Source organism: Psammomys obesus, unplaced genomic scaffold, assembly GCF_907164565.1.
Source record: "Psammomys obesus unplaced genomic scaffold, mPsaObe1.curated_primary_1811, whole genome shotgun sequence".
Taxonomy (NCBI): Eukaryota; Metazoa; Chordata; class Mammalia; order Rodentia; family Muridae; genus Psammomys; species Psammomys obesus.
The window spans coordinates 26,110,819-26,133,632 of record NW_026592890.1 but is presented as its reverse complement, the minus strand read 5'-3'; the positions used below and the strand labels follow the sequence as shown (position 1 = coordinate 26,133,632).

At 46.9% G+C, this 22,814-nt stretch overlaps 1 protein-coding gene across 3 annotated transcripts in view; it reads left to right on the top strand.

Moving 5' to 3' along the window:
- The first annotated feature begins 733 nt into the window (after window positions 1-733).
- The window catches only part of Fyn (FYN proto-oncogene, Src family tyrosine kinase), a 195,293-nt gene continuing 173,212 nt past the window's right edge, over window positions 734-22,814 (top strand). The window contains exons 1-2 of one of the 3 annotated variants that reach the window (XM_055615956.1): window positions 735-1,097; window positions 9,419-9,470. The gene's annotated coding sequence lies outside the window, so the exon portion shown is untranslated. Of the gene's footprint in view, window positions 1,098-9,418; window positions 9,471-22,814 lie in introns of all 3 variants that reach the window. The other 2 variants (XM_055615957.1, XM_055615954.1) reach the window with 2 other exon arrangements.

The following is a 22,814-nucleotide window of genomic DNA, read 5'->3' as shown; positions in this document are numbered from 1 at the left end:
GCAAAGGTTCCTGCGAAACAGCTGGAGAAAGAGCTCAAACAATCTCTTCTGGGTTTCTCTGTCACAGGCCCTTTGCATTTTAGCAATACTTTTCCTGTTTTGTGTGTGTGTGTGTGTGGTGGGGGGGGGCATATATGAGTGCCCAATAAAATGAGACTAATAAATTATGAATTTCTTCTTGTTATTCGTTGCGCGTTTGCGGGCTCTAGCTTTCCCAGTCTCTGATCTTCACTTCTCTAAGTTCCAACCGCCATTCTCAACACCTTTCCATTTTATCCTCCCACTCTCAAAGGCGAGGCTATTTCTCTGGAGAAATTGGTTCCCATGGCTGTGGGGCGGAGTGGCAGGTGCCAGTCTCCACCAGCAAAGCAGAAAGCAGCTCGTTCCCTCCGCTTCTCCCCTGTCCACCCCGCCAACTCCCAACTCCACACGATCCCTAGACACACACCTCCTCCTCCACCACCAACCTCGCATCCTCTCGCACACCCTAGCTGCCTGCACGCCAGGATGCCCGCCACCACAGTAACGCTCAACCCACTGGGTGGCCCCACCCATGCCCGTCCCGCCTCCGAGGCGCGCACCAATGGCCGCGGCCCTCAGCTCCCAGAGGGCCCTCTGATAGGGCAGAGCGACCTGACAGTCTCCCGGCGTGTCCCGCCCCCTCTCGCACCCCTCGGGATCCGGAGCAGCCCGAGCATCAGCGAGAGTAGCTGCTAGGAGCCGCGGCGGCGGCGGTGCGTCGGTGCAGTTGCGCCATCTGTCAGGAGCGCAGCCGGCGGGGAGGGGGCTCCGCGGAGAGGAGGAGGGGTCGCCGTGCGCCGGGCCTCCGAGACCCGCCCGCCGGTCGGGAGCGCAGCGAGGCCGCCTCGAGCCGGAGCGCTCCGAGGACTCCCCCGGGCGCACACAAAGCCGCCGCCCGCGCCAGGGAAGGACCGGGCTGCCGGGCCCGGCCGGGGACACCGGCGCCGCCCCCTCGGCGCTTCGCGAGGCCCACGAGCTCCCGGGCCCCGCCACCGGAGCCTCCAGGGCCGCGCCAGAGGAGGGCGGGGGAGAGGACCATGTGAATGTGCTCCGGAGCCGAGCGCCACGCCACGCAGGTAAGGGGCCGGGGATGCGCGGAGCCGTGGGATGCTGCGGAGACGCCCGGCCCAGCGCCCCCGCACAGGCTGCTCCCGCTGCGGTCCCACCGCGCAGCCTCCGGGGCGCCCCGCGACGCAGGACACCGATGCGGGGTGCGGCCCCCGAGGCTGCGCAGGCACCGGGGTCTGTTTCCTCGGGCGCCGGCCGGCGCCGGGTGAAAAAAAATAGGATTTGGCTTGGGGGCGAGGTTGGCCCAGCTCCGCCCCCGCCCTGCTTTCGCGGCCCCCCGCGGGGACCCGGGCTGTGTGTGTTGTTTTAATGTCAGGGATGATGTAATCACTTAATAATTGATGCCCCGTGCTGCCTTCCTCCCCACCCAACCCCTGCCCCACTCCTCCACCTCACTCCTCCACCTCTCGGCCTCCTCCCTCGGCGGCCCTCGCCTTCCCCAGCGCATCCTCCTGCCTATTTCTGGAACCTCCCTTGCACTTCCCCCACTCTCCCCTTCACCCTTCCTGTACTACCACCCACCCACCCCTCCCTTTTCCCCTGTGCCTGGCCTGCCTTGCCTCCTCTTCCTCTGTCCCCCACCCGTTCTGCTCTCTCAAGCTCATTTCTCCTCCCTTCTCCACTCGTTGGATTTCCTCCCTACTTCCCCAGGTCGGTGGACGGTTTTGTTTGGTCTCCTCCAGGCTCTCTTATCTCTGCGGCCATAGGCAGAAGGGACTGGACTAGAAAGAGGCCACCAAGCTTGGGCCCTGGCTGGAACTCACTGGGAGGAGGGATAATAAAATCACCCATTTTGCCCCTCCTTCCTCCAATAAATCAGAGTCGCTGTGTGTGTGTGTGTGTGTGTGTGAGTGTGACACAAAGAGCCCTTTCAGTTCATAGAGAAGAGACACATAAAGTACCCAGGGCACCATGCTTCTTGTGTCTCATCTCTGGGGCTCCCTTTCTTTCTGATGAAGCAGTTGATCTCTTTAGGCCTTTCTGCCACATTTACAAAAAAAAAAAAAAAAAAAAGAAAAAGAAAAAAAAAAAAAAAAAGAAAGCCCAAAGATCCCGGGTGGCAGGTGCAAGCATTTTTGCAGTATTCACAGACTGGTAACGTTGAGTGGCAACTGCAGTTTCTTCTATTTAAGGGAGGAGATTATTTCAGCTGTTTCAGGAGTTGCTTTACTTTCAAGGAAACCTCTCTCCTCCCTCTTTCCCCCTTTTTCTTCCTTTTGGGGGATAGGTACTGATACCTGAGAAGTCATAAATTGGTGGTGGGGTGGGGGGGTTCAGAAGAATTTTGTTTCAGAGTCAGATTCAAACTGTTTTTAACAAGAGTGAGGCGGTCTGACTGGATTCTCTGAAATCCAAGGCCGCTTTGCTGAATGAAGTCTTTTGAAATGAGCTCTGGTCTGCCCAGCAGTGTTGCTCTGCCCTTTTATTTAAGAAGCTGGGGCTGTGGATGGGCAAGGACTGGGCTGGCATTTGGAAGACCACTGGAGATACCTCTTGCCTGCTTCAAGGTTGACTTGGATGCCACATCCTTCTCTTACCACAGAGCAACTACAATACTTGGCATCCTTTGTGCTCTGTCTCCCTATCTCTGCCCCGTGAGCACCACACATTCATGAGCTGAAGAGACTCAGACTTTGGAGGAAGTGGTTTCAACGCTCAAGCTTTAGGGTGTAGTTAACTCTGAGCAGGGGATGAAGATGTTCCTCTTAACGTGGAAATGTTAATGTAATGTAAGTCTCGGGCACGGTATATCAAAATTTAGGCGGTAGCTGCTGACTCCCGGATTGTGGTGCCCTGGCTGTTGAGAATAACAAAACTGTTCCAAGTTATTCTTTAGCCATTTTATCTGAAAAGAGTCGTGATGTATTACACTCCGACATTCCTCATGGAACTTTTTACAATATATACAGAAAGGCAGAAGGGTTAATACTATATGTTCTCTGAAAACAAGGCTGGTCTGTTGGCCACCAGGCCCAGAAAGGAAAGTCAGTACACAATAAACTTATGTTGTACTGAGCAAGGTAGAAGCACTTACTAATGATAAGGTTGAGCATGAACAAATGTCCTCCACGTTTCAGGGATCTGGACTCTCCAACCCCATCTGATGTTCTTGAAGCCTTTACCCTCCAGGCCCAGCACAAATGTCATCTCTTTTCAGAAACCTTCTCCAACTCCTTTGTTATAGACAATGTCTTCAAATTTGTCTTCCAATGTTGTCATCACATATTATGTTTGTCTTCTGTGCGTGCAGAGGACAGGGGACCTAATCTGGCTTGTCCTGTTTTCTCTCAAGTTTTGCTTTAGTTGGTATTTCTTGGTGGTTTTCATTTCATGTGCAACAAATGTGAATTAGGTCAATGATATGTACCCAACATCTGTTTTAAGTGGATTCATGTTAGTTAGGCTTGAAAACATACAGTGGTACAAAAACAAGAGATATTTATTCTTGCTCATGTGATAGTCCAAAATAGGTGTTTCTGTTCAGTATGTGGCTTTCTTCTATACAGTTAGTGATTGTAGGTCCCAGTCCTCCATCGTGCCGTAGCTTTCTATTGGAACCTGTTTCAGCTGACAGATTGGTGGTATAAAGAGAGTGGGGGAGGGTGTATCTACCTTTAAAATGGTTTGGTCTGGGCACAGCACACATCACTTCCCCTCAGTCTTTAGGAGAAGGCTGACTGTATGGCCATGTTTTAAGTGCCGGAGAATCTGAGCTGTCTAGCTTAGCCATGTGCCCAAAGAAAGGGAAAAGAAGTGTGTGTTTGGTAAACAGCTTTGCACAACACTCAACACTTAACAGAAGCCACCGTTATTTTTTTGCTTTGATTTTATAAGTTTCAGGTATTTTCATCTTCAGCATGTTTTTTTTTTTTAAAAAAAAATGGGTTTTTGTCATTTGGGGAGCCACTTATCATTGGGCAGTCCATTGCCATACCTTCATTTGATGCAGGCTCTATGGACTTGGCTGTGGTTTGTTTGTTTTTTTTTTGTTTGCTTTGTTTTTTGTTTTTTATCCTAGAAGTACCTATCTGGGCCTAGTTTTTAATCCGGAAATTCTGTAATTGCCAGAGTGGCTAGAGAGGATACTTACAAATCACAGTACCATTTTATTTTAGTTTCCTTAAGAAATTAAGAAATGGACATCTGCTGATATCAGTAAGGAGGGGGTTTTATGGGAGCTGGGCAGCGTGAATGAGGGAGTGAGAGTCTTATATCTGTTTGCTTTATACAAGAGTCTTCTACCAGTTACCAAGGACTAAACTCATATTAACAGCTTATTCATTGACACAGTTTTTTTTTTTTTTTTTTTTTTTTTTTATGATGATTACTGTTTTGGTTGGGAATTGAACTTCTCTGTTCCCTTCAGCATGTAGGACAGGTGAGACTCCATCACCAGCTTTCCTGGCTGTGTCTTTGCATCCAGCATATTACATGGAAGCAGACTGTGCTTCTGGATCTTGAGTAGGGGAACTGCTAGCATCCCAAATGGCTCCTGGTCCCCACAGACCTCCACACCATTGTAGGAGTTCTGTTTGTGTTAGTCATCACAGTTGATAATGTACGTTTATTTCTTCAGTGGCCATTTCATTACATTAATATTCTACAAACATTACCCCGCTATGTAAGTTTCCTTACACTGAATTAGTGTTCTACAAAAATTAGCCTACTATGCTGTTTTGTGCAAGGAAGCAAGGATATAGGGCTGTAGCAGTGAATGCTCCTTGTTCTTCTGAAGCCCACAGTCTACTAGAAGAGATGACAATAATAGATAATAGTTAACATTTATTGAGCATTCACTTTGGGTCATATTCTACTTAAGCTCTAATCTGAGCAAGAACGATACGAACCAATGTCTCCAGTAATCGCCATTTTATGGAAGGAAAAGTAGAAGTTCCAATACTTCTTGAATAACCGATCTAAAATCATAATTGTTAGGGAAGAGTCAGAATCAGGCTCAGTTAGTGTGGCTACAGTATCCTTGCCCTGTACCACCAGGTGCAGGAGGAGATATATGGGAGTGAGAATTGGTTACCAGAGTTTTGTGGGAAGTCCGCTGTATCAGAAAAAAAATATATATGTGTGTGTGTGTCAAAAGGTACATAAATGACTGTTTGGGGTGCTGTGACTAGTTCAAAACTAGATGGGAGCAGTTGGGAGAGATGTGCCGAGGGATCAGACAGAGCTGAAGGAGAAATTGAAAACATTTTTAGAAGCGCTCATCCTGAGTTTCAAGTAGATGTGGCATGAGCCTTACTTGTGTTTTATGAGCATAACTTGGTAGTAGTGTGGGGTTTGGGCCTGAGGTGGACAAGAGCCTTTCTGGGAGGAATATATGCAGAAGCTGGGAACAGCAGATGAAGGCTTGGAGGGAAAGTGTTTAGTAGAGATGGAGTGAAAAAGACTGAGACACAGAAGAGAAATTGCTGTGGGATGAGATGGAGAGGAGACCAATAAGGCACCAGAAGGGTGGCTTCATTGTGGCCACTTTGGATGCAGGTGACTGGATGGGTGGGTCTGGAATGAGGGAAGAAGACTAAGATTCAAATATAAATTTGCTAGTAGCAAATTGCAAAATACTTAAAGCCATGGATATGTTCCTGGGGGAGCATATGGCAGTAGAAAGAATAGGTGTGGCCAAGGTGAGCCCAGTAACAGAAATAAGAGTGCAGGCCCTCAGTAGAGGAAATTCCAAATAGGAGACAGCCAGGAGCTTTAGTAGTAGCTGGAGCCAGAGAGATGACAGGATACAGGATGAAAAGTGCTATTGGATTTAGCATAGGAAGTTTGGGAAACCAAGCAGAGAATCATCCAGGGACCCGAGGGGTAGCAGTCTTGGCATCTGCCTCTCCATGGACAAGTTCAGGCATCAGACATATAATCAAGAGGAATCCACTCAGAGTTTTTAAGGTTGCAGGCCATGGGACCTGGAATCTTAAGGATCATATAATTCAATACGCTAATTTCACTCGCGACAAAATGAATCCAGAGAGAATTGGTAACCTGCTCAGAGTTCAGGAGAGGGTGGGGTTTAGAGTCCAGAGCTTAGATGGAGTCCCTATTTGATCATCTTAGATATGTGACCTTATATTTCTACACTTTGATTTTTTTAATCTTAAAAAATACTTATGGGAGGGGCAAATGCATGTGAGTACAGGTGTGTGAGGAGGCCAGAGGTGTCAGATCCCCTGAAGCTGGAGATACAGGCAGTTGTGAGCTGGCCTGATGTGGGTTCAGGGACCTGAGCTAGTGTCTTCTCCAAGATCAGTGTACATTCTTAACCACGAGCCTCTTCTGCTTACACTTCGTTATCTCTAAATGGAGATTGAAAGAATTGATGAGTTTAAAGCACTTAGAACCACGCCCCACGTATCAGTAAACTGTGTTAGTGTATGTAACTGTGTTTATATAACGTGTGTGTGCATGCACACACACACACGCGCATACACAAGCATTTAGAGATCACAGTAATGCTTTCTTATGTACATGATCTTGAGCAACACTGTATTTGTGTGTGTGTGTATGGTGTTTTGAGTGTTTATAAAGAGATTTAATGGACGACTGTCAGTCTCAGAGCAAGAAATGTTAGGAAAGGTAGGAAATTCGCTTATCTGGTGTGGTTGAATGCATTTTCATTGAGTCTTCTTAAGAAATACAGACTCTTTTTTTATCCTTGAGAACAGAAGCATAAAGACATTCTGAAGCCAGCCTTGTAAAGGGTTTCTTTGTTTTGGATAGACAACCAGAATTGTAACCTATTTACACTTCAGCCTCTTGACTTTGACTTTAAAATGTATCCTGATTCTGTAAAGAAAAAGAAAACTACAAAGAAAGAAAAACCATGCATTCGATTTTTGTAGAGAAAAAAAGATCTGGGTTATTTATAGAAATATGACCATCTTTGAGAGTTCGTAGTTGAGCAAATCTAATTTTTAGCTCTTCAAACAACCTAAGTAGCCTCAACAACATTATCTAGCTGGGCTTGGGGGACACGTAGCATAGACAGCTTAGGGATAAGTGACACTCTGGACTTGATTAGGAGGCAGTAATCCTAGAAGGATATAAATTGAACTGGATTTACAGCCTAATAAAAACGTGGGAAGAAAAGATAATGCCTACTGACTCATGAAACTTTAACAGTGTTTGCTAGACTCGGAGTTGTGACATTTGGATGCCAGCGCTTTTGTTGGTCTCCGCCTGTTTGTGAAGGGCCCGCTCTGGGCCTCCCTTGGGATGGGAAGCCACCTTGGTCTTCTTGGGTACACTTCAGGAAGTGCACATCCCATTCTGCACTAGTATGCCAACCTTCTCAGGCGACACCATGCTGTCTTGGGAAAGTAAATCTTGAGCACCTATTTCCTATAAGCTTTGGGGAGGAAAAAAAAATGATGATCTCAGAAAGGCTCAGCTGATTGTTGCTATTCAAAAGGCTCTTGCTGGGGTTCGCAGGCTTTGGCCCTGTACTCTCCTCACCATTTTTGTGGGTGATCAAAGGTGCACACTGTGGCTCTCCGCAGCTGCACGTTCTTGTCTGAATGTGGCTGGACAGATAACGCCAGCCTTTTATTGAACCCTAGAGGCCCGTGTTTGCCATTCTACACACAGTAATTTTTTAATCATAACAACTCCATGTGACAGGCACAATATGATTATCCCCATTAGTCACATGGGGCGACGGAGGCTCAAAGCTGTGAGGTCACTTGCGCGTGTCACACAGCTAATAGCTAGTGAGGCCGGGCCTGGGTGCTTCCTGCTTCTGAAGGCTGTAATACCCCTTCCCTGCCTCCTTGCCTTTGCAGTTGCTCTGTCATGTGGTAGGTAGAGCACGTCCAGGCACTTTTACCCCACTGCGGAAAAGCTCACTCCTGACGTGGCCGCTGAGGACTCACTTCCTGAGAAGCCCCCCCCCCCATCCCTCCCTCAGGGCTCCCACAACACAAGCTCACCAACTCCTGTCACCCTCATCACAGCCTGACTCATGCAGCCGAGGGAGTCAAATGGGTTGGGGACAAGGAGTACTGGACTTTTACAGTGACATGTAAGCACTTGGCAAATCATGGGTATATGGGGGTGACGTACAGCGTTATTCCATGACACCATTAGCCCCGCTTAATAAGAGAACTGAAACCTAAAGGTTATGTGATTTTCATCACGGCCAGTGCGTGGCAGAGCTGGGGATGTGACCCCAGGGGGTCTGGCTCCAGTGCCTATGTTGTTACTTTCCTTTTGCTCCATCTCTCAGAAGAAATTGTGATCTGTGAGGGAGCGCGCGTACCCAGCAGCTTCTATGCCAGCCTCACAGAGCCAGTGTATTGCAAGCATTGGCCCTCCTGTACTTCCGTCCACCCTTGTAGAACAGCGAACAGGTAATAAAACCAGGTTTGCCGTCAGAAGAAGGGCACACTACGTCAACGATTGCGGAGTGCCCAGACCCTGCTGGAGTGTGTGTTCCCAGGCTGCTTTCTGATTCCAGTCAGCCAGCCAGGGTCAAACACTCTGAGATCTTCTCTGTAGCTGGGAGGAGCAGTGAGAATACAGGAGGAAGAACTTTGAGAAGGCAGGAGTTGAAGCCAGAATGGAGGCCCAGCTCTAGTGGTGGGGAGCAGGTGGGGATTGATAGAAATGAGCCCCCCGCACCCCTAGCCAGAGTTGGGGGAGCCTTGGCTTCTGACACAAGAAGACCTCTGAACTTGCACGTTAAAGGTTCCTAAGCCCCTGCTTCTTTTGAATGTGCTAGTGGGGTTTTATTTGGCGAATTCAATCTTTATTTTCTTCAGCGCTTCCATCTTTGAGGTACCCCAAAATAGTAGGCTTTTTAGAAGTTGTGTAAGGAGTCCATCTGCTTTGAAAAGTAGGGCTTTAACGGAAAATTTAAAACGAGCCAGTTTTTCTTTCCCACAACAAAGCCTAGGGAGCTTTCCCGATCTTTCTTTTAATCCTCCCCAAAAGTGATTGGGTCTGTTTGTCTGTGAAGTTTAAACCTGTCCAGTTTAAACTTCACTGAAAGGCAAATGCTCCCTATTTCCTTCATTTCCACACCAGTATGGTATCAGTTCAAAAGCCATGACATTTTCAGATATTGTTGCTTGTAAACTTTGGTTTTTGTTTTAAATTTATTTGTGCAATCGAGTGTTTTTAAAAGCATTGGTTCCTGTTCCCAGTTTTCCCAGTTTTTCTCTCAGTTTGGAGGGTGTCAATTTGCTCTAGTTTATTTTCTAACCTAGAAATGTGAACACAGAATCTTACTGTTCTCAGACACAGCTCTGGAGCTGTATCAGCACACTCTTAACGTTCTGTCATTCTTATCTTCTCATTGTCTCCTCCCTGACAGTGTCGCTCTGTGCCAGTTCTTTGTACGCCGCGGTCTGGTCCACGTTCTCAGGGTATGTATCCTTCTGCCTCTGGCTTGCAAAGAACATTTGCTTCACTCCCATGCTCTAGATGGACTGGGGAGGCCCAGATCCTTGTCAGCAGGAGCTGATGTTGATGCTGGTTCCTTCTGGGTACTAACCACACACAGTGTAGGAGAAGAAAGACCGGATTCCTGAGCATGGCCTTCTAAGCCTGCACTCTTCATGTCACGCCTCAGTTATACCTGGCTCACCTCACTGCTTAGCCAAGATGTCTGTCCAGTCATTCCACCTTGAACATGGATCATGTATTTCTTGCTTTTCTTGACCTTTTCTGAGCCCCTAGTCTTTCCCTTAGAATTCTTCCCATTTGTCAAGGCCCAGCTAGAATCCCAGTCTCCTCATTTTCTTACATTAAACATTTATGTATCTCAGTAGCTTTCTAAAATGTGATGCCTTGTGTTGTTAGCTAAAACCTGATCTGAGAAATCCGAGGCTCGGAAGAGTTTTATGACTCGTCCACGTTAATACTCGGCTGTTAATTCAGCCATGACCAGCTCTCCAGTGCCCTAAAATCCTTATGTGGGAGTCCTGACTTTTCAAGAGATTGTTGGTTCCTTTTGTGCTAGCGTGTTGTTTGCTCTTGCATCTTGTGGTATGTCCACTTGCAACTTGTAGCAGAGTCACTCACAGGTGGAAGGTCAGTAATGCTTATTTAGATGGGCCGTGGGCCAAGGTCCGGGGTGCAGCTGGTTTCCTGGATATCATGGTACTAGACGGGCATCTTCCTGAACAGTGAGCTTCCGTGCATTCTGGTGGCAGAAGATGCATCCCCTACCGACTATGGTGTAAGTTTAACAGTTGTCCTAGGTGTCTTTGGATCAGCCATATCTAAAGAACTTTGTTCAGAAGCTTTAGCTTTTTTTATTTTTTTTTCTCTCTCTCTGTAAGTTTAGCATGGTCAGGAAAGTAGTTGGGCCTTCCCCCTCTGCCATTAGGTTTTCACCAACGTAGTTTTCAGAGGGAGACAGGGAGATAAGACATTGGGGAGAGGTTCCCACACTGCAAGAGTGACGTGTGAGACCGGAGAGAATGTGCAGAATGGTCCCACATCTGGAGGGGCCTGGAAGCATATAGTAGTCAATGGTGAATGAGAAGGCGCTGCCGAGGCTACAGGCATGCCCCACAGCCTCTGAGGCAGAGAAAACAGACTCACCTGCCATGGACCTGCCCATTTTTGGATTTTGCATTCTACAGAGTCGCCTGAGCCATACAGAAGGCAGCTTTGCCTGTGGGAGTACCTTCTCCATGTGGCATCTTCTGAAGAATGCTTTTGGCAGGGCAGGAGGGCTCTATACTAGATTTAAGGTCCTGCAAAGTAAGGATTTGTCACTGCAGCTCATCTTCAGCCCCCCCGCCTTGTGTGTCTTTCAAAGGAATGGTAGGAAATGAGCTTTTTATAAAATGTTTTCCATGGTTACAGGAGGGACCAGACTAGTCATTTTTTTTTTTTTCTGACAAAAGACACAACAGCACCATGGGCGGTGTTTGTTAGGCATTTGTTAAGCATCTTCTGAACCACCTCTGAGCTGCACCAGGGTTCCTCATTAATGGCTTCCCCTGCCTAGCCCTCACCTGAACGCCAGGTTTCATGTGCTGGCACGGACAGAACATTTTCTGTAGATGTAGGGCAGCTGCAGAAGCAAAAGGGAGCGTACCTGGTGTTCATTCTGGTTTGAAATGCTTCTGTGATCTTTGAGAAGAGCGGGTGGGGGGGGGCTTCTTTGCTTTAGCCACGCACAGTTTAGGGTTTGAAATTTCCCTGCCCCCTACCGTAAATGTAGGGGGGGGGTCCCGTACTGCTCTAACAAGATGGGCATCTAATGCCAGCACTTGATTCGCTTACTCAGTTTGTTCATGTTCAGCCACTTTTGTACATGCTATTGTCACTACTGTCTATTTTAGTAGCAGCACACTGAAAGGTCGTGTAAAGCTATAGCAAGCCGGGAGCGTATCCGGGTGCATATCATGCACTCGCCGGCTGCACTGTTCTTGCATGCTTTCAGTACTACTTCTAGATGGAGATGTATCTTAAGAAAACGTTCCTAGTTAGGCAGTACCTCAGATGACCCACTGTGCTTATGGATACGGTTTAGAATCCATATTCTGTTTTCAGGTAGTAATTTGTATCCTACCTGTGTTCTCTATCTTGGTTGAAAAGGCTGTGACCCTCTTTCTTAGGAATTCGCACTGGTTTGTCAGTATTGAACATACTCTTGGTTTTGGGCGGCTAGAGCTGGAGGTAGTTCCCTTAGAGGCTGAGTTACTCTGTGGAGGCCAGTGGGGGGGGGGGGACGCTGGGAAGAAGCCAACAATGTGGTAGAAGGAAACAACCACCAGGCGTAAGTGCTGGCAGCTCCTGGACATCGGAAGGTCACAGCTCGTTTATTGGAAGTATGATCCAGAGAGACCTGAAGCTTGTGAAATTGCAGTCCTACTCTGCTCCCACCCAGACTGCTGCGTGCCGAAAAGTCCAGCACATGGAAGCGATTGTGTCCCCAGTCTGCCTGTTCCTGTTCCCTGTTCCTCAACCCTCCAACTATGACAGGCGCTCTCTCTTCATTGGATGAGACACCTTGGCCCTGCCGCTGCAACAATTGTCCTTTGCACCCAAGAAGGCAGATTGCTCTTCTGGAGCATCCGCCTGGGCTCTCATTGCCCTTTCTCCTCTACTAACGAGAGAGATGTTAGTGGGGCAGGAGGAGGTGGAGCAGTACACACACGAGGTCTTGAGAGTGCAGAGAAGATTCAGAGAGCACTCAGCTTCAGGACAGCTGTGACTGCATGGGTCATAAGTACCTGTGGACTGGCACCCCACTGGAACTTGGAGGTTTTTAATGGTTCTCCTTAACACAGCTTTTGCAACGTTTGCATGGAAAAGCCGGCCTTGTGGTGACTTAGAGTTAAGTATTGATTTGACTAGTCAAGCGAGCAGGATGTTCTCAGAAACGAAAGAAAACAAAAGTTGAACCAACTGAAAGTAGAAACCAGGGGTGGGTTGTAGGCTTGAATTGGGAGTGGTAAGGAAGGGTCTGCTGGCTGGGGAGTTAACACAGTACATATGTTGAAAGAGAGGCTTAAATAAGGAAACCTGGGGAGGTGGGAGGTTCCAGGTTGATGCTGATGCTAGGGTAGCTCTCTGTTAAACTGGATATCTACTCAGCAGTAGAAAACCGTAAGGATGGTAGAGTTAAGAATTTGAGACTAGGAACCCATCGGCCTCTGTTGCCCTCGGTTCAAGCATTTATAGATATTTGGAAAGAAGGATGTGTGCATGCGTTGCTTTTATCCTTCATGAGTGTTCTGGACCCAGGAGAGGTTGCATCATGTGCAGCTGGTTTAACGGGAATAATATTTCCGACTGATATCAGTTTTCTTTCGACTCTTCCCAATTCTTGTTGCCCTGGAACTCTCCCCGACTGAGGCTAAGGTTTCTTACTTTAAGGAGACTACAGAACATGGCCACAGACAAGGGATATATTGCTCAGCTTTTGATGTTCAAGCAGGCCTTTCAAGTGTGTTTCAGAGACCAGAGTTAGCCAAACCTTCCCTTAAGAGGCAGGCTTTGTTAGAAGGAAAATAATTATGAATCCCAAGGAATGAAGCCTCAGAAGGCCAGGTGTGGATATATGAGGCTGTGAAGGGAGGTTACAGGGAAGTTCCTCTCCGAATAGAAAGGAGAAATCTTAGCCAGGAACAGGCACAGATGCCTGTGATCCCAGCACTCAGGGAAGCGGAGGCACGTGGATCTCTGTGAGTTCAAGGCTAGCCTGGTCTACAAAGTGAGTCCAGGACAGCCAAGGTTGCACAGAGAAACACTATCTTCGTGGGGGGTGGGGAGAAATCTTTGCCTGGGTTAGTGAGAAGAGCTTACAGAGATTTGGTGAAGTCTAGACATAGGAATAGATGGTCACCGAGACCCAGTGTCCCTTCTTCGGGGATTCTTTTAAGGGGTCCTTCAGGAGCAACCCCAGCAGGCAGAGGACATGGTACCTCATTACTTGTGTGGAACTTTGGAAAGAAACTACCCTGAAGTGTGTGTGCTTTGCCATGGGCACATTTAGGCAGATCCTGGAGCTCCTGTCCTCTCTTGGTACCCCAAAGCTTGCACATGGCATAGGGGAGAATCCTGAGGGTTGTCCTTACTCTCTGAGTGGGTATAGAGATGATGAGAATTCTGGAGCCAGAGTAGAGGGTACAGAGAGGAATCTGAACCCCTGGAGACTGGCTGAGATTGTGGCCACAGATACTGGCAAGCCCTAATGTCAGCAGCCCCAAGCCTACACCCAAAGACAGAAGGAGGAGATGTCCCATAGGGGCCAGCAAGGGCTTAGAGATCAGGGCTTGGACCAAACTCTGTCCTCATCAACGTCCTGGTCTGTAATCTTTCCCCAGGGGAAGGAGGGAGGAGGAGAGGAAGTGGCTTTGAGAGTTAAGAGGGGAGTTTAATTTGACTAATTGCCTGAAGCAACCGAAATATTAACTCCTGAGAGACTATAGCAAGGTGATAGTTTTCTGTCATAAGCAGAAATGCAATGTTAATAATTACGTTGGATCCAACCATTAAGAAATACAGGTAGCATATTTCAAAATACATGGTTGAGTGTGCACTTTAAGCCCAAGCAGTTAGGCTTGGTTAGTATTTTTTACTTTGTGGGAGGGCAAGGGATCCATCTGCTCTTTAAAAACACTTCTTTGAGGAAGTCATGGCTTAGCATACCTGAATCAGGCTTACTTTGAACAAGAAGTGAGAAGCTGTATCCTTACGGCTGGAGCTGTCTCCTTGGAACCACAGATTGTAGGCAGGGATTTGGCTTCTCAGGCCTTAGCTACTGGGGATTTTTCCCAGTGCTGTGGAAGGAGGAACCTCAGGCCAGAGAAACGTTTTTAGAAATTCAAGCCTTTCTCAGACTTCCCCTGATGTTGAATTTGGAGGAGAAATTCTACTATGTGTGTAAAATTCCTCTCTATTTCTCTCCAGTTCAATAATTTAAAAGTCGTGGGGAAAATGTCCCTAAACACAAGGGGAGATGTCCTTCATTTCTATTCAATCCCCATGCACTAAATAAAGCATCGGTTATGCAGGGATTCATTTCCAAGTATAATTCATAAGTACTTTCCAGAACACTCAAAATGAGAGGGAAAAAAAAACTCTTTTTAATTACATTTCATTTCTCACTGACATTCATACAAGGATGAGGCTACATTTAGGAAGATGTGTTTGAAAACCTGCTATGTCCTGAAATACCTAGTAATTTTTGAAAGGAAACTTTTAAGCCTGTTTCAAAAGCACACATTGGTTGGAAATGTTTCTGTGTGTGTGTGGGGGTGCTGCCTGTTGGGACGATGCTTATGGATTTTCCTGCCAGAAAATTGCTGTGACACTTTGAGCCAATTTCAAACCATAAATATATCTTATGTTTTCCCTTGTTGTCAGCAAGAGCCAGGAGAGTTAGAGATGGGGTACCATGATTTAATTGAAAAGAGTCAACAATACAAGTCCAGAACTCAGAAAGTTATATGTATCTATATTGATATGTTGTCAAGTTAAAAAATTGGATTTGTGAAATAGTTCTATTTAAGGTCTAAATAAAATAATATTTCTAAAAGTTAAAAACATATGAATATACACATTAGAGAAACAGTCTCTTATCCCGAGAATTTATACATTAGCAAGAATGTAGAGTGATATTTTTTGCTACTTACTCAAGTCAGTTTTTAGTACTTATCTCACTGGTATTTTTTTTTTTAATGAGGAATGAGTTGTTTTTAATTTTCCCATAAAGTTATTGCAATCCCTTCAGAATTATGTTTATGATGAGTACTTGAAATCAATACCTGTGAGTAGCACTTATGCACACACCGTAGTATTTCTGCTTCAGAAAGTAGCTTTTTCTGCTGGTGTGGGGTCCCTGGGGCACGCAGAGCAAATCCTACTAAAATGGAGCCTCTTCCGGGGCATATTTTTTTCAACCCCCATACTGAAATGTGTAAACACTTTTACCCAGATAGTTTCATGGATCTTTCCTCCTTTAGAATTTCTGCCTCCAGCAAATATCTTCCCAACTTAGTGAAATAAGTGAGAATTTTGTGGCCCTTCTGTATGCCTTGACTTAGACAAGAGAGGACCCCAGTCTTCTCTACTTCACTCCATCCTAGTGAAGAGCATATACTGTGTTCACTTACAACCAGGAGCTCAGCAAGAGCTTACCACAAGGCTAGAGACTCCCGGGTACCACGATAAGGTTTCAGAGTGGAGTCTTGGAGGCTGATGCACCCAGTTTCCTCCCTTGCTTTTACTGGGGTAAGCGCCAGCATCTTCTGCTCATTTGCCTTGTTCTTGTTATCACCACACTCTGCTCTTGGCCTCAAGAGCTGAGATGCTTCATTCGTTCAGTGCTTTCTTTGGAGATTTCCAACTGGCTTGGAACAAACTACACCTCAACTTGAGAGGTCTTGCCAAGCACAGTGTTATGCTGAATTAGGTCGAGTTAGTGTGGTTTCTGACACTTGTGCTACCCAGCTGAATAGGAGGCATGAAGTGGCTTTTGCATTCAACAAAAATTTTGTCAATCAAATTTTCTAAAGGAGTGTATAGTGTGATCTGTCTATTTCTGCACCCTCATTTCCTTTTGTATTTAGTAGGATTTAGCCACTTGCTTGAATGCAGTTATGAGTTAGGTATATCGTTAAGGATCTCTCTGCTCCATTACAATCTGAAAAGTAGGACCATAGTTTTTGACATCACAAAATTTACACTTGTGTCATCACAGCAAAAAGAAGTCATTTCAACTCCTGGGCAGAACTCTTACCATGGCAGCAACCACAAACAGTTCACCTGTGATGGATGAAGCTTCCAGGAGGTTTATTTTGATCCCATGAGATAGATGGGATCTCCTGTCTATTTAAATTGACCTTTTCTAAAACTTATGGCAATACTAGCATGAACCTGACCTCCCTTGGCATGGGATGAAGGCTTTCTTCTAATAGAGGAACACATTAGAAAGCTTTCACTGCACAGCACACACATGTACACACCTAGAAACCTCGTCTCGAAATGAGCAAAACCAGTTTAGAACAGATCATTTGCTGGAGGAGCACATTTCTGAGGCTTCTGCCGTGCACGGGTGAAGCTCAGTCTTACTGCAGTAGCTGTTGGCCTCTGAAGTAATGTGTGGTACTTTGTTAGCAGACATGTGGTGTGTGAATTTAGTCTGGGGTATTCCCAGAGTGGATAGTAAATATCAATGTGCTTTTGTTCTAATTCACATTTCTTTCCAACTTTCTTGAAAATCAAGATTGGGGCTTGGGTGTACAGCTCAGCGGTAGAGTTTGCCCAGCATGAAAAAGAAAATCAGAAATGCAGTACTTAATTTTAAAAGCTAAACTTGCATTTTCTTCTTCTTCTTTGGCCTCACTGTGGCCATAATAGATATTGGAAGATTAAAAAAAAAATAGCATAACCATTCAATAAATGACAGAAGTACTGGAATGAGTAAGACCAGCTTGCCGGGTGTGGCACACGCCTGTAATCCCAGCACTCGAGAGGCAGAGGCAGGTGGATGTCTGCATTTGAGGCCAGGGCTACACAGAGGAGCCCTGTCTCTAAGAAGCAAGGAGTGGGGGAGGGGAGGGACCAGTTCGTATAAGCTCTGTAGCAGGTCTGATCCCTGCAGATACTTGATGTCCACCTGTTTTATTTTCTCTGTCTCCTCTGAACTCCCCTGGCTTGCGTCCTGTGCGTCTCAGGTCCGTCGTGGTTGTGACACAGTGACATCCTCTGTGTGGCAGGGCCAGCAGTGCGGCGTGCTTGTGTCACTGCGAGTCAAGACTGGACGGAGCTGGCTGACCTGAATTTCTCTTGTCCGAGGGTCTTTTGTGAGCCCGGGAACAGCTCACACGTTGTCATTGAAAGGAAAGTTACTTGTGCCATGCTTGGGAGGGACAGGAAAGAGACTGCTACCGCCGAAGTCAAATTCCCTTCACTGTGGCGCTTGTTTGGCTGTGGGCAGTTCTGTGACAGGAAAGCGCCTGCACAGTGAGACTACGAGGCCCAGGCCCGGTGGGTGAGTTGCACCCTGTAACAGGTGGCTTTTGAAGTGAAACAGCATGTACAGGTGCTTACCATGAGTGACAGTAAACCCCACTCCACAGTCACCCGAGTCAGATGTCACAGTTCCCAGTCTGCCTTGTGCCCTCCTCTGCCACTGACTGCACAATTCCCACAGCCTCGTTCTGTTGCCCTTTCCCACCCTTCACACATCCAGGCTCATTTCCACAGCAGCAGAGTGGGGTCTGAAGAAAACCTGTCACGGTCAAATCATTTCCCCCAGTGTCCTCCTATGACAGGATGTAGACCTGCTCCTCATGCCACACCCCCTCCCCCCCAACACACATATCTGTTGCTTTCTCTGTCAGGGCAACTAACATGACTCTTGCTAGGTTTGTGCATGTGTGTTTGCATATGTATATGTCTGCATATATCATATCTAGAGCACAGAACTTAAAATGCACACAGCACATATTAAAAATATAGATTCATGCTTTAAACAGAGCAATTTTACACAAAATTAGAGACATCTAGCTTCTCTTAAATTAAAAAAAAAACAAGATATAGCAAAACTAAACTGAAAACTGGAAAAAAAAATTTTTTTTGAGACAGGGTCTTACTATGTATCCCAGGCTAGCCCAGAACTTAAGATTCTCCTGCCTTGGCTCCTGAGGTTTTGGTGTTGCAAGTATGCACTACCATGACTAGTTCCTGTACAGTTGTTTTAACGTAGTAAATTTGACTTGAAATTAGAAGGAGAAATTGAAGGCAATCCCTTTATTTCTTCTTACCCATGGTGGTGAGGAAATCCAGGCCTGCATCTCTAGACTTCTAGTGTTCTTTCTATCTCCGAAGACAATTAAGAGAGAAGGGTGTATCCTGGACCATACATTCCACTCTGCCATCTTCCAGCCCTTCTCCATCTCTTGGATGAGAGCGTGAGATACAGGAAGCTGATTGTTTGCAGCTACATTAGATGAGGGACTTTGTTTCAAGCCCCTGTGGCCTATATAGCCTGGCACGGTGCTCTTCTGGGTGAGGGGGGTGTGGCCTAAGTTGCTGGGGACACAGGGCACTGAGGTAGAAGATACCTTGAAGTCACAGTTTTGAAACTGTGCTCTCGAACAACTGTTTTCTGGTGCTTCTCTCTTTTAAGCGTGCCACTGTTCAGTTTTGTCATGAGTGCCTTTCCAAGGACAGTAAACGGTTTTTACACACTATGACATTGTTTCCATAGTAACTAATGTATTTCAGCGAAGGGAGACTGTGATAGAAGTAGGCTAAAAGGGACAGATACAGAACTGGCACAGTGCAAAATATAGGGCAGTGTGTGTTGTAGTGAAGATCTCTCTCGTGTGTGTGTGTGTGTGTGTGTGTGTGTGTTGGAAAACCTCTGTAATTATAGCTTGACTTCTTAATAGACTAATATAATTTTTGCTGCATCCAGCACAATTTGATATTTTGCTGACACCAGTCCTTTGGCTAGTACTTGGGCTTTCGTGTCTCTTTGTTGTAATGTGGCCATTATTTAGTATGCACATGTTTTCATGCTCCCTTCACCCCTCTTAGCTGGCCTCTGTCCCACTTTTCAGCTCCCGGTTTTGTAGTTCCTCTTAAGCTGGTTGTCTACGCTGCCTGCCTCCACATTGCATTTATTAGGAGAACCTTCCGGTCAGGCTTGAATGCCATGCTCTGATCCCAGATCACCAGTTGGCCCCGCTCACCCTCTAAAGATGTTAAATTCAGAAGCCACTGTGAGCATGTGTGCTTCCAAACGTTTCTGTTAAACACCTGGTCCCTCCTACATTGGTCCCGGATTTTAAACAGATACGAGGAATTGTGTGCTCCGCTCAGGGCTTGTGAGTGTACGTGGGTTATTTTGGTATACGACTGTACAGCCCTCTTTTATGCTTTTAATAAATCTCCGTGTTTGAGCAAGTGTCACTCGGATTCCTGTACAACAGAAAGAGAAACTGAGGCATGGTCCTCAGTTAAAATGTAGAATTGCATTTTAAAACATAGAATCATACTTTCAAACAGGGCAGTTTTACATAAAAACTGAGATTAAAAAAAAAAAGTCTAATGACAGTGGTCCACTGCGCAGGCAGCGTGGTGTATGATGACCCCCTTGGGAAAATTCCTTAGTTCCTCCCAGCCTCATCGCACCTGCTTTGCATATTTATTCCCGCCTGGTCCTAAGGGTTTTAGTATGTCACATGACTGCACTCACATACCCAATGACAGAGCACATAAATAGAAGGGCTAGGGATAGAGCCTGGTTTCCCAGGCAGCAGCTTCCTCTCTGGCTACCGACCAGACTTTTCTATTTTAGAGAGTGCTTGATAGGCCCGTCTCGAGGAGCATTCGGTAGTATAGACTGCATTTTGCTCCTTCCTGATGGAAATCCACTCCAGGTTGATGGTATCTGAGTACATTGTTCTTCTTTAGCATGCTTCTCCCACGGGTGATAGTCAGGGTGAAGGAGTTGGCATTAAATGTTCTATTTGCACAAGTATATATTTGCACAAATGTTATATGTGCACAGAAAAACTGGCTGGAAAGAAAAAAACTCCAGCACAACATGGCTTCCAGATTTGTGTGTCGGGGGCGGGGGATGTGTATGTAGCCTCACTTGTCATCTCAGAAATGCAATCCACCCCCTTTTCATTAGCTCAGAACTCCTGAAGAGACTAGGTTGCCCGGATAGTGAAGCCCAGGTAACTCTCCTGCCTGGCCAGCTCTGGGATTGCATATGTCAGCATATCCGGCTGTTTTTAGTGTGGATTCTGAGGGTTAAACTCAGCTCCTTCGCTTGTAAGTGAAGTACTTCACCAACCAGGCCATAGCCTCAGCCCCTGACTTTTGTGGTTTACAAAATTCTCAGTGAGTAGGTGGTACCTTCTTAAGGAGGCATAGTGTATATCTACTTACATAAACAAAGAAGAAATGAGTACGCGCAGTGTTGGTTGAAGCCTGTGTTGAACTCCAGCACGGGAGACTGGAGGTATTCCCGCAGCCATCTTTGCCTCTACTACAGACTAGGCTTTTTCCCCTTGATGCCAGTAGGCCGCATCATTGTGCTCCAGCTTTGTCACTGCCCCAAGCCACCATTTAGACATACACTTATCACTCTGCCTGAACTGGAGTGGGGGAGTCAGGAGAAGAGGTTGGCACCGAGTTTAACCCTGTTAGGTCTGTGTGTCTAGCACAACCTAGGAGAATGAGCTAGGCTGGGTCTAGAATAGATGATTAGCGGAAAATCTAGTTCTCTTAGGGAAATGGGGCTCTTAGGAAAAACCCTGCTATAAAGGGCCTTGTCTGAGCTGGGACTTGTCTCTGGGCCTGATCCAGCTATTGGGCACATAGGCCATCATGGTGTCCATGAATGTGGGAGGACTCCAGACACTGCATGTCTGTCTGCAGCTGCACAGGCCTGGGGGAGCCACTGTTAAAGTGGGCCTGTTCCTGTCTCCCTAGCCCCCGCCCCCTGGCAGGGAGCCAGGGTCACCCTGCACTGGAGAGTATTGAGGAGCTTCTGTGTGCATTCTGTCTGGGCCTCAGCTTTCTGTGGGGTTACAGCAGGGGCCGGCCCCGCCTGGTCTTTTTTGTGCTTTGGAGTCTAAGTTAAGAATAACCGAAGGAACACTTGTCTCCGTTGACAGGCGTGATATGGAAGTTGTTATCAAATGGCTATTTTATCCTCTGTTGCCACTGACATCACACCACGTACGGCTCTGAGGTTCCCACTTTAGTTGTGGCTGAATAGAGCTGTGATCAGTGGAGCAGAAAGAAGCCATTCAGATGTGACTGTGTGTCCAGTAATGTGTAGATGGTTTTTGGCAGGTCAATGAATATTTTAAACCTCTTGCCAGCAGTGAGAAGGGATGAAAGTGGAATGAAGAAGACGCTATGATAGGGGAAAAGCACACCTCGTTTTTCTCAGTCACTGCCTGCACAGTCAAACCAACCTCACTCCTTCCTGTATGAAGAGTGGTGTGCGTGTGTGTGTGTGTGTGTGTGTGTGTGTGTGTGTGTGTTGGGTGGGGGTGGGGGTGGGGAGGCAAAGTGTATAGCTAGCATTGTCCTCCACAAACTCAACCTACAACTACCCAGAAGACAACTTAACTCTTTAAAGTGAGTCCCGAGGCTCTAAGATGAAAATAAATGGCGACATCCTATTGGGAAATTTTTTTTCCCCCACAAATCATTTTTGGTGATTTGTACAATGTACTGTCACCACCTGCCTTGTCACCAGTGCTCTCATCTGTCAGCAGGGACAGTACAGCGGCCCCTGTGTGCCAGAGGGCACAACACTCAGAACTCCCCCTTGCACTGCCAGCCTAACAGGAAAACAGTGACAAACAGAGTAAGAACATGGCAGTGGGGAAAGTTTGTTCTACACAGAAGTGTGGGCAAAGGAAGGCTCAAAGATGACTGCAGACTGATGAGTAGAAAATTACACTTACCCCGAGGGCCGGGTGAGACGGGGATGATGGTGCTCAGCCCAGCGTAGTAAAAGCCTGTGGGCTGCATGTCTCTTTGTGCCTTCCTGGGACAGGGGAGATGGAATCCCGACACCCCGGAGCAGTGGCGTGCTCCTACCTCCCATGACTCCTCAGCCTGGCCTGCTCCTCCTCTCCCAGCCTGCTGTCCACAGCTACCTGCCCTCAGCTTTTCAGCGTCTGTCTACCCAGGGTCTACCAAGCCACTCAGCCATTTACCTTGTTCCTCTGTCTATGTACTGGTTGCTCTGTGTGCCTGCTCCACGGTTCAGGCGCTTGGCAGTTCCAGATCAGCGAGAGCTGGAAGATGGCCGTGGCAAGAGACTGCAACGCTGACAACTCTTGGCATTTATTTAGTTAGTATTTGTTTTTAAAGACAGGGTCTTTTGTGGTCATGCTGGCCTCCGGTTCACCATGAAGCCAAGGATGAGCTTAAACTCCTGGCCCTCCTACCACCCCTCCCAAGTGCAGGGGTTACAAGCTTGTGCCTTCACACCCAGATCTTGTTTCCTTGTTACAGTGTTTATGTATCTCCCCTGCCCCCAAAGCTTGATGGAGCGTTATGTGGCCTAAATGGTTGGGTATGTAAGTAGCTTTGGTAGGATTTGTACTACGGCTTTGGTGGGATCTGTCCTTTGTCTCCATTCCTGCAGTAGACCACATATTTGGGCATTTATGATCATCCTTTTCCATGGGTGTCAGGGTCACTTTAGCGAGGTCTGTGATCCAGAACCTCAGTACTCCTACAGCACGGAATAAAAGCAT